The following is a 9,255-nucleotide window of genomic DNA, read 5'->3' on the forward strand; positions in this document are numbered from 1 at the left end:
ACACACACACACACACACACACACACACCTAAAATAAAAATTATGAGAGAAAAAAATAATAGAAAAACATTAAAAAAATAAAATTTTAAAAAAGGTAGAAAAAAACGTTATTTGATTTTTTGGGGGGTGGGGAGGGGAATATTGTATTTTTCCCCTGTGTCTGTAACCAGTGACTTGGTGGATTTTCTGGTCTGTTTGTGGTGTTTAGCTTTCTTGTGGCTTGATTGGTTTCTTAAGTCAGTTTGTTTGAGCAGGCAAAAAAGTACTCTATGTTACTCAGGATTTTGTGATCCTCCTCCCAGGCTAATTGAGTGGCAGAGAGATCTGCTTTGAGTATCACAAAAGAGGGAGATGGCTGTTTCCTCTAAGTTGGAAGTGCTGTGCTGAGGCTAGTTCCTGGGTAGGCTTAAGGCCTTTCAGCAAACGTAGCTTTACTGAGGGCCAGGCTTGTGAGACACTCACAGAGCCCAGCCTGCAGACAATCTCAGGGTTTATGTTTACTGAGTTTCAGTTGTTTGTCCAGGCTACTATAGGTAGGGGCAGCTTCTGGCTCTGTTTACCCAGTGAAAAAAGTCTCTCCTCTGGGTGCTGAGCTACCTCTAGCTTGGCGGGGTCACTTTCCTCATGGTGGAGCTTAGTCAAGCAGGTCATGTCAGCCTCCTGTGACCTACTAAATGACTCTTTTGTTTTCTTCCAAGGCCTGAGTTGGAGTAGCTGCTCAGCTGGGCCTTTGTCAGTATCAAAGTTGGAGATCTCTTGTGGTGGGAGATGGACTGCCTTCCCTCCTCTGCTCCCTAAGGAAGAGTGAGAATGTCAGAATTTTACTCATGCCAGAGTCTTGGTTCCTGGGTTGTCTCTGGTCTGCAAACTGCAGGATGAAGATATTTTCTCCTTGTCAGTTCTTGCTGATAGTGAGTAGAATTCACTCGCCCACCACGTCTGATGACTTTGTCCTGGACTTTCTCTGTTAGTATGGCAGCTATGGCCACTGTCGCTGTCATTGCTGCCTCCACAGCAGCATCTAACAGCAAGTGCTCAGATCTGTCTCCTTGCCTGGATTTTCCCTCTCTGGCCTAACTCTCTCAACTGTGATGGCACATTTGGTGTGATTCTCTAGCCTAGGACTGTTCTCTGGAACACTAAAACTGCTTTCTATGCATGAGCTTGTTTAGCCTCCAGCTTCTCCTCTGCCATCTTCCTCCAAATCCAAGTCTGGAGGTTTTTTTTGCTACTACAACCATGATTACCACAGTCCCAAACTGAGTTGTGTTGCTTCCTCAGACCAGGAGAGAGAGGCACGGGGATGGGGAGGCTAGGGTCCTTGGCCACTGCTGCTGCCACTGCCCTGCCTTGGCTGCTGTTGCCACCCCAGGCTGGGTGGGTTGCTTATTCAGGCCAGTGCAGGGAGACTCTATGCCCTGCAGAGAATCTGGGGTTACCCTAGTCTGGGCCCAGTGCTTACAAGGGCCAATGAAGAAAGGTGCTGTGCTGCACTGCAAGCCTGGAGACTTTTGAAGCTACTATCAAAATTACTAGAGCCCCAAACTGTTTTTATTCAGCAGTATTGCTTGTAGAGCATTTTGAGAACTAGTCTCATGATTTCTCATTAACTTCTCTGTTGCCTGTTTGACTTGAATGGGCAATGATGTTCCTTGACTTGCCATTTTTCTCTTGCGTTCCCATGGCATTTTCTTCCAATTTGGGAATGAAAGAAAATTCACCTTACTAGAACACAATTTTAAGACAAGGACAAATGCAGAGCCCATTAGTTGTGCAGACTTCGGAGGGTAATAAAAAACAATGTGTGTTTTCACTCTATGTCACCTCTTTTGGGAATGAGAGTATAACCAATTCAATACCACAACACAACTCTATGACAAGTTTCAACAAGAACCCTGTCGTTGCACAGACTATGTAGGGTCACAATCAAAGATAGGTGTTTTCACTGTATCTCTCCTTTATTGGAAATGAAAGTATATCCACTTCCACACCAGAGCACAAGTTTAAGAGACACCACCCAGAGCCCTGTGGTTGCAAAGATTTTAGAGGTTCACAAAGAAAGATAGGAGTTTTCACTATATATCTACTTTTTTGGAAACGAAAGTATATGCACTTCCTCCCCAGATCACAATATTAAAACAATCACCAGCCAGGTACTGGTGGTTCATGCCTGTAATCCTAGCTACTCAGAAGGCTGAGATCTGAAGATCGTGGTTCAAAGCCAGCCTCGGTAGGAAAGTCTGTGAGATACTTATCTCCAATTAACCACCAGAAATCCAGAAATGTTGCTGTGGCTCACTTTGTAGAGCAATAGTCTTGAACTGAAGAGTTTAAGGACAGCACACAGGCCCAGAGCACACAAGCCCCACAACTGGCAAAAAAAAAAAAAAAACAAGCACCAATCTGGAGCCCCTAAGTTCAGTGGTCTTCCCAGGTTCATACTCAAAATTAGGTATTTTCACTCTATCGCTCCTCTTTTGGAACTGAAAGTTTCTCCTATTCCACAGAAGAACATAATATTAAGGCAAGCTTGAACCCAGAGCCCTCTATTGCACAGACTTTGGAAGTTCACAATCAAAGATAGGTGTTTGCACTACAGTTGTGCTTTTTAGGAAATAAAAGTACAGCCAATTCCACACCAGAACACAATTTTAAGACAAGCAGCAACCCAAAGTCCTATGTTGCATAGATTTTGGAGGTTCACAGTCAAGGATAGGTGTTTTCACTCTATCTCACTTTATTGGATATGTAAGTAGACCCATTACCAACATGGAGCACAGTTTTAAGACAAATCCAACCTTGGGCCATGTATTTACACTGATTTTACATGTTCACCATCATAGATAGCTATTCCTCTATTTATTGTGTTTCAAGAGTGGGTATTATATATAATTCTAATCAATGGACAAGTGTGTTATGAGGTTTAAAGCGATTTGAACCAAAAGGATAGCAACATGAGACACTGTGGTATAGTCTCATTGACTACAGATTTAGTCTAGCTTAATGTCTCACAACTGGGGAGCAACAGAGTAAAGAAAACAAAGAAGGAGTGAAGGACCAGGAGTAATTGAAAATGGGTTGTGGTGAAATTAGAGGATATATTGAGAAATGTAAATAGAATCAGGAGGAGAAAATCAGGGTAAAGTCATGTAGAGAGGAAATGGAACAGAGGGAAGACAATTAGGACTTACATTCAGAGGAAGAAAAAAGAAGAAACAGAAAGAAGTGGAAAAAAGAAAAGGAAAATTTTAAAAACTAAAATTAAAGAGATAAAGTTTAATTATATCAAGTAATAATACTAAAGTTAAAAATATTAAGAATGTGCAGTAGAGAATTGGGTAATCAACTTATATTCGGAATCAAGTACATACACAGTTAAGGAGAAAGCCCAGTAATCACCATACGCTGTATGTAGGAAGAAAAAATCAAATGGGCTTATATAAAAAGCAAACACAAAAAATCAAAATCAAAAACAAAACACAAGATACAGTAAAGAAAATGAATTAACACAAAGAGAAAATAGTTTAAAAACAAATATATATATATATATATATATATATACACACACACACATATATATATATATATATATATATGGAAGAAAAATACTATTTATTTGGGGGAATCTTGTGTGTCCCCCGAGTCCTCTTTTCAATGCACCTCTTGATGGTGTATTTGGTGTGCTTGCAGTAGTCAGTTTTTCTTGTAGCTTGGTTGGTACCCCAAATCAGATTGTTTGAATGGGAAGAAATAAGTTCTATTTACAGACTTGGGATCTTTGTGGCCTTCTTTCCAGACTAATTTAGTGGCCACAAGATCAGCTTTTCATGTAATACTGAGAGGAGGTGGCTGGCTTCTCTATTTTGTTGCTGAGAGTGACCTTGAGTGCTTGGGGATTGGGGCTGGTTGGAATCAATGGCTTTATCTGATGGGAGTAACACATTTTTGGTTTGCCCATTTTTTGATAGCCCATTGTTTGGTCAAAGGTGGAGACACTATGGGCTTCTATAGACTGCTACCCCTTTCTTAAATGATTTTTAGTGAGATTTTCAGGTTTTTGGCTCCGTAATTCCTGTAGCAGGTTAAGCACTAGGTTTGGCTGTTTCCTGCAGAGGAGGAGGGCTGCCTCTCTGGGCTCACCAGAGTTGTTCAGCCCTGGCGCTGTGAGTAGTTTTCTCCTCCTGTGCAGGGAAGCCTTCCTCAGAGTGGAGCTGACTCTCACAGGTCCAATTTCTTTGCCCTCATGAAAAATGGTGCCCCAGTCACTGTTCCTCAGCCTTAGTTATCTGCTGGCTATTATGGCAGGATCTATGCCAGTATCAAATATGGCGTTCTTCTCTGGTGGCAGTAGGGAGGGCCTACCTTCCATAGCCCTTTCGGTGGGAAAGAGTGGGTGTCCTTCGTGGTACGCTCATGGTTTGCCTTGGCTTTTCAGACTGTCCTGATCTGCAATCGTCAATGGCCAACAGAATGTTGATTTCCACTCCTATTCATCCATTTCCCACTACAGGAAGGGGAGAGATGAGCACTCTCAGCCTATGGCGCCTTTGTACCAGTTTGTCTGGCCACTGCTGCAGCTGCCACTGGCAACATCTTGTACTCCAATATGTCTTCTCATGCAGGCTGCCTGAATTTTTCCTCAGTGGGAAGAATCTTTACTATGACTGCTCAAATGGTGTGATTTTCCAGTAATGTGTTTTTCCCTGAAGTGTGAAAACTGGTTTCTTGGAGAGAGCTCGATTAGGTCCACCTACACCTCTGCCATCTTCCTGCTGGCTCTTGCGCCAGCATGTGTTTGCACAGTAGGCACCTGTGTCAAACTCATTTTGAGGTCTTCTGATCTGTTCTGTTGGTCTTCTTGTTCTTCTTTGTTTGGGCAAGTACAATACTGGCTTTGCACTAGGGCTCCATACATAATTTGAAGTATGGTATCATAATAACTCCTGCAATACTCTTTATGCTCAAGATTTCTTTGGCTTAGGGGAGTCTGTTTTTTTTGTACCAGTAATAGGATTGAATTTTCTTTCTATGATAAATGACTTTGGTATGTTTATAAGGATTTCTTTTAATATACATATTATAATATATAAGTACATATATATGTATATAATTTTGAGTGATGCAGATATTTTCACAATAGTCCTTTTCCCAATCTATGGCCAATGGAGATTTTTTCCTTCTATGTCTTCTGATTTTTCATTAAATTATGGTTTTCTTTGTAGATCTCTTTCACTTCCTTGGTTGCATTTATTCCTAGGTATTTAAGATACATTTCTTATGTACTATTTGGAATTTGATGATGTTTCTGATTTTTTTCTCAGTCTAGTGATTGTTGGTTTATTGACTTCTTTGCTGAGTGGGTTTAACTTAAACTTGTGGTTATTTGTCATGGTTCTCATTTCATTTCTGAGTTGACAATTTTAACCTAGTAAGTGGCTTTTGAGAGATGTCACTGTAGAATTTAATCTATTAAGGACTCATTTTCCAGCACAGAAGCTAAATACAATCTTCAATGAAACTATTAGGGCTCTGAGACCTTAGTCTGGGAGCCTCACACAATTCTTACCAAGTCTGTGATTTTTGCCTTCTCCCAAATCAACCATCAATTCACCATTTAATCTTCTCTTGTCCATTATTTTCCTCCTTGGAAGCTGCTGAGCTGTGGTTCTACCCAAAGCTAAAATGAAAGCTTAGAGATGTAGCTGGCTCCAATGTCCTGCCCACCTGAATCCTCTCACCTTAGTTTTACTAGCAAATTATATATAGGTGTGTTCATTGTTTCTCTCCTAAGGTAAAGTCTTTTCATGTGTTTGTGGTGAAGCATATTCATATCTGGGATTTCAGAAGATGTTATTGATTGAATCCAAGTTGCTTTGCTTCACTCCCTCATTTTCTTAGCCCTTCTGCTTTAATTCATGTGTGAGACAGGCTATTTTAGTAGAGGATTCCCACAATGAAGACTAAAAGGTAATTTTACTCCATCCCAAGCCCACTATGTCTCTTTCACTCTGTGAATTAGGAGGTTTTACTTTTATTTTTGCTTTGTTTTGTCTTTGTTCTACTTTGTTGCTGTTCCTGGGCAATCAGGTCCTCCACACTGTTCTTGAGCTTTTTGGTCAATGTTAGCAATCTGCCACTTTGAGCCACAGTGCTATTTCCAGCTCTTTTTTGTTAGTTAATTGTAGATAAGTTGCTCGATGTCATTCCTGTCCAGGCTGGCTCTGAACTGAATTGCTCAGATATCAGATTGGTGAATACCAGGTATTACAGACATAAGTCACCAACACCCAGCTTGCTCTGTGTATTTTTTGGGAGTCCGGTCGTGGGGCCTGAACTCTGGGCCTGGGCACTGTCCCTCAGCTCTGCAGCTCAAGGCTAACGTTCTACTACTTGAGCCACAGCGCCACTTCTGTCTTTTTTCGTTTGCTTATGTGGTGCTGAGGAATCAAACCCAGGACCTCATGCCTACAAGGCAAGTGCTCTATCACTGAGCCACCTTCCCACCCCCTTGCTCTGTGTATTTTTGAGATAAGTTTTCACTTCATGGCAATGAAAACAAATGGATACACTTCCATCACAGCTGTGATTATAAGCATGCAGCACTGTTGTGACTAAGATCCGCATAGGACTGTCCAGAACCTCTCATTTCCTCAATCTCCACCTCTTACAGAGCTGGCATCACAGATATCTGCCACCTCACCCAGGCAAGACATCCCAGAACCACTTTTTCCCATGCTGTATTCAGAGAAGAATCTTCTTAGTCTCAACTAGGGTTTTCAGAGTTTCCCATTGGTTTTGGATTAGTATCAATTTTTATACTCCTACAAAAATACATTGAATTTTCAGTGGATTAAAATTGAATGTATAGTAGCTCTCAGTAAAATAGCCACTTTTGCAAATTTAATTCTGCCAAACTCTGAGTGAAAGATGTTTTTCTACCTTTTTATCTAGTGTCTTATATGATAGATTTCTTGTTCATTGTAGATTTCTTTAGAGATCTTTAATTTGGTTTTGAGTCCTAGGTATTAATTTTCTTGACGTCACTATTTTAAGGGATACATGAAATCAATTTTGGACTCATGTTTACTTTAATTTAATTGATTACAAAATGAAGTTTTGTCCAAATACCCAAAAGATAATGTTATTTTTCCAACTCTGAGTAGATTGGGTTTTAAATTTTATTTTTGTATGTATTTTAAATTTTAACTAGTGTATATATTTAAAATGGGTATCTGGGGCTGGGAAGGTAGCTCATTGGTAGAGCACTTGCCTTGCATACATGAGGCTTTGGGTTTGATTCCTTAGCACCACATAATCAAAAAGAGAAAAGCTGGAATTGGTGCTGTGGCTCAAGTGGTAGAGCGCTAGACTTGAGCTGAAGAGGTGAGGGACAGCACCCAGGCCCAGAGTTCAGGCCCAATGACCAGACCTCCAAAAAATAAATAAATAAAATGGGTTTCATTATGATAGTTTTATGAGCACATAAAGTCTTTTTTCTAAATGTCTATGGATCCATTATTCTTTATTTCCTCTAAAAATTTAACTGATTCTTATAGCTTCCATTATTTTATTTTCATTCATGAATATGATACCCCCAATATTTGATCGAATACATGTAAACCATTTTAAAGCAAAAAAATAAGCTAAAAACATATGGCATTTGATTCCTATTACCACACACACACACACACACACACTCAATCTCACACACACACACACACACACATAAGCACACATGCATGCACATACGCACACACACACAAGATAGTAAACCATGACTCAAAGGCCTAATCCAGCCTACTTCTTATGAATAATGTATTATTGTAACAACAACAAAAATCTTTCATATGGCTACATTTTCCTTGTTCCTTTCTTATCTCTGTTCTTCTATTTATTTTTACATGAACTTTTCCTTTATATTCCATTTACTTTCTCCTTGACTCCCATCCATCCAATCTTACTTCAACAAATCAATCCATCCTATGTGTACATTCTTTTCATTTCTTCATTTAAAGGAAAATGTGTTGTGTAAGATCACTGAAATTCTAACTCAGAAAAAAATAGCAAATACTACAAAATACTATGCAAAATCACTGAACTCACATACTCTCCCAATATTTTCACATGACCTAATGAGGATTCTGCATTTTACTCAATAACAAAAAATCAACTCTATTAATGAAATTCCTAAAAAAAGAATGAATGCAGTCGAAAACTCAGTAGAAACTTAAAAGTATTTTGATTATATCTTGATTGCCATACTGAGGAAGCTGAAAATTAATTACATTTTCATTTTTAAACATCATCCTCTCAACAAGAGAACAAGCACACAATATTCTTTTGCCAAAATATTGTTATATTCTCAACTAGAAATTTAATTTCTAGAAAGCTATAGTAAGTTACATAGCCATGTATTTATTACAAATGTAAATATGAGAAGAGATTTGAAGTCAGCCAGGGAGCAAAGTGTTTGAGAGTCTTATTTCCAGTAAGAGGACTAACAGTTAGAAATGCAACTGCAGATCAAGTGGTAAAGAAGCATTGAGAGAAGAGGTGAAGGACAGTATAGTTCCTGTTACAAGTATGCATAAATGAATTGAATAATTATCAGAAGAAACAAGAAAATAACTCTTGAACAGACAAGAAATGAGTGCAGTGGTGTCTATGTCTCCTAAAAATGTAATTGTGTAAACATAGTATAGGGCCCACTAAATCAACCTATTTAAAACAATAAGTAAAGCTTGCCTTATCAATATTTTGAAATGCAGCAAATAAAAATTTTCTTGTTTTATCAAATTGTAAGAAGCGATGATCTTACAAGAAATAACCATATGTATAATATATATATATGATATATATAATAAATATTCAAAGTTCTTTGTGTCAAATTAATAAAGAGATAGTATCAGCCATAAAATGAAGAGTATATATAGGCAAGAAAGGGCTTACCATTATGCACAACAGACTTTAATCTAAGGAAAAAATTCAAAATACCTTCTACATTGTAAACTTAAATCAAAGTGAAATTTTGCAACATATAAAAGTAATTCCCAATTTGTATGAGGGAAGCAGTGTGAGAGGGATCAGAAAGACAAAGAAGGAGATGGAAAGAGACAAGGAGAAAGAGAGATCAGGACAGAGAGAATGGTCGAAAAAAGAGACTCAGGATAATTTCAAAAAGTGAACATGTGAGTAGAAATATACAAATGTTGAACAAAGCAAAATCTAAAGACAACATTATAAATGTAAATTTGT

This window comes from Dipodomys ordii, unplaced genomic scaffold (genome assembly GCF_000151885.1).
Source record: "Dipodomys ordii isolate 6190 unplaced genomic scaffold, Dord_2.0 Scaffold235, whole genome shotgun sequence".
Lineage (NCBI taxonomy): Eukaryota > Metazoa > Chordata > Mammalia > Rodentia > Heteromyidae > Dipodomys > Dipodomys ordii.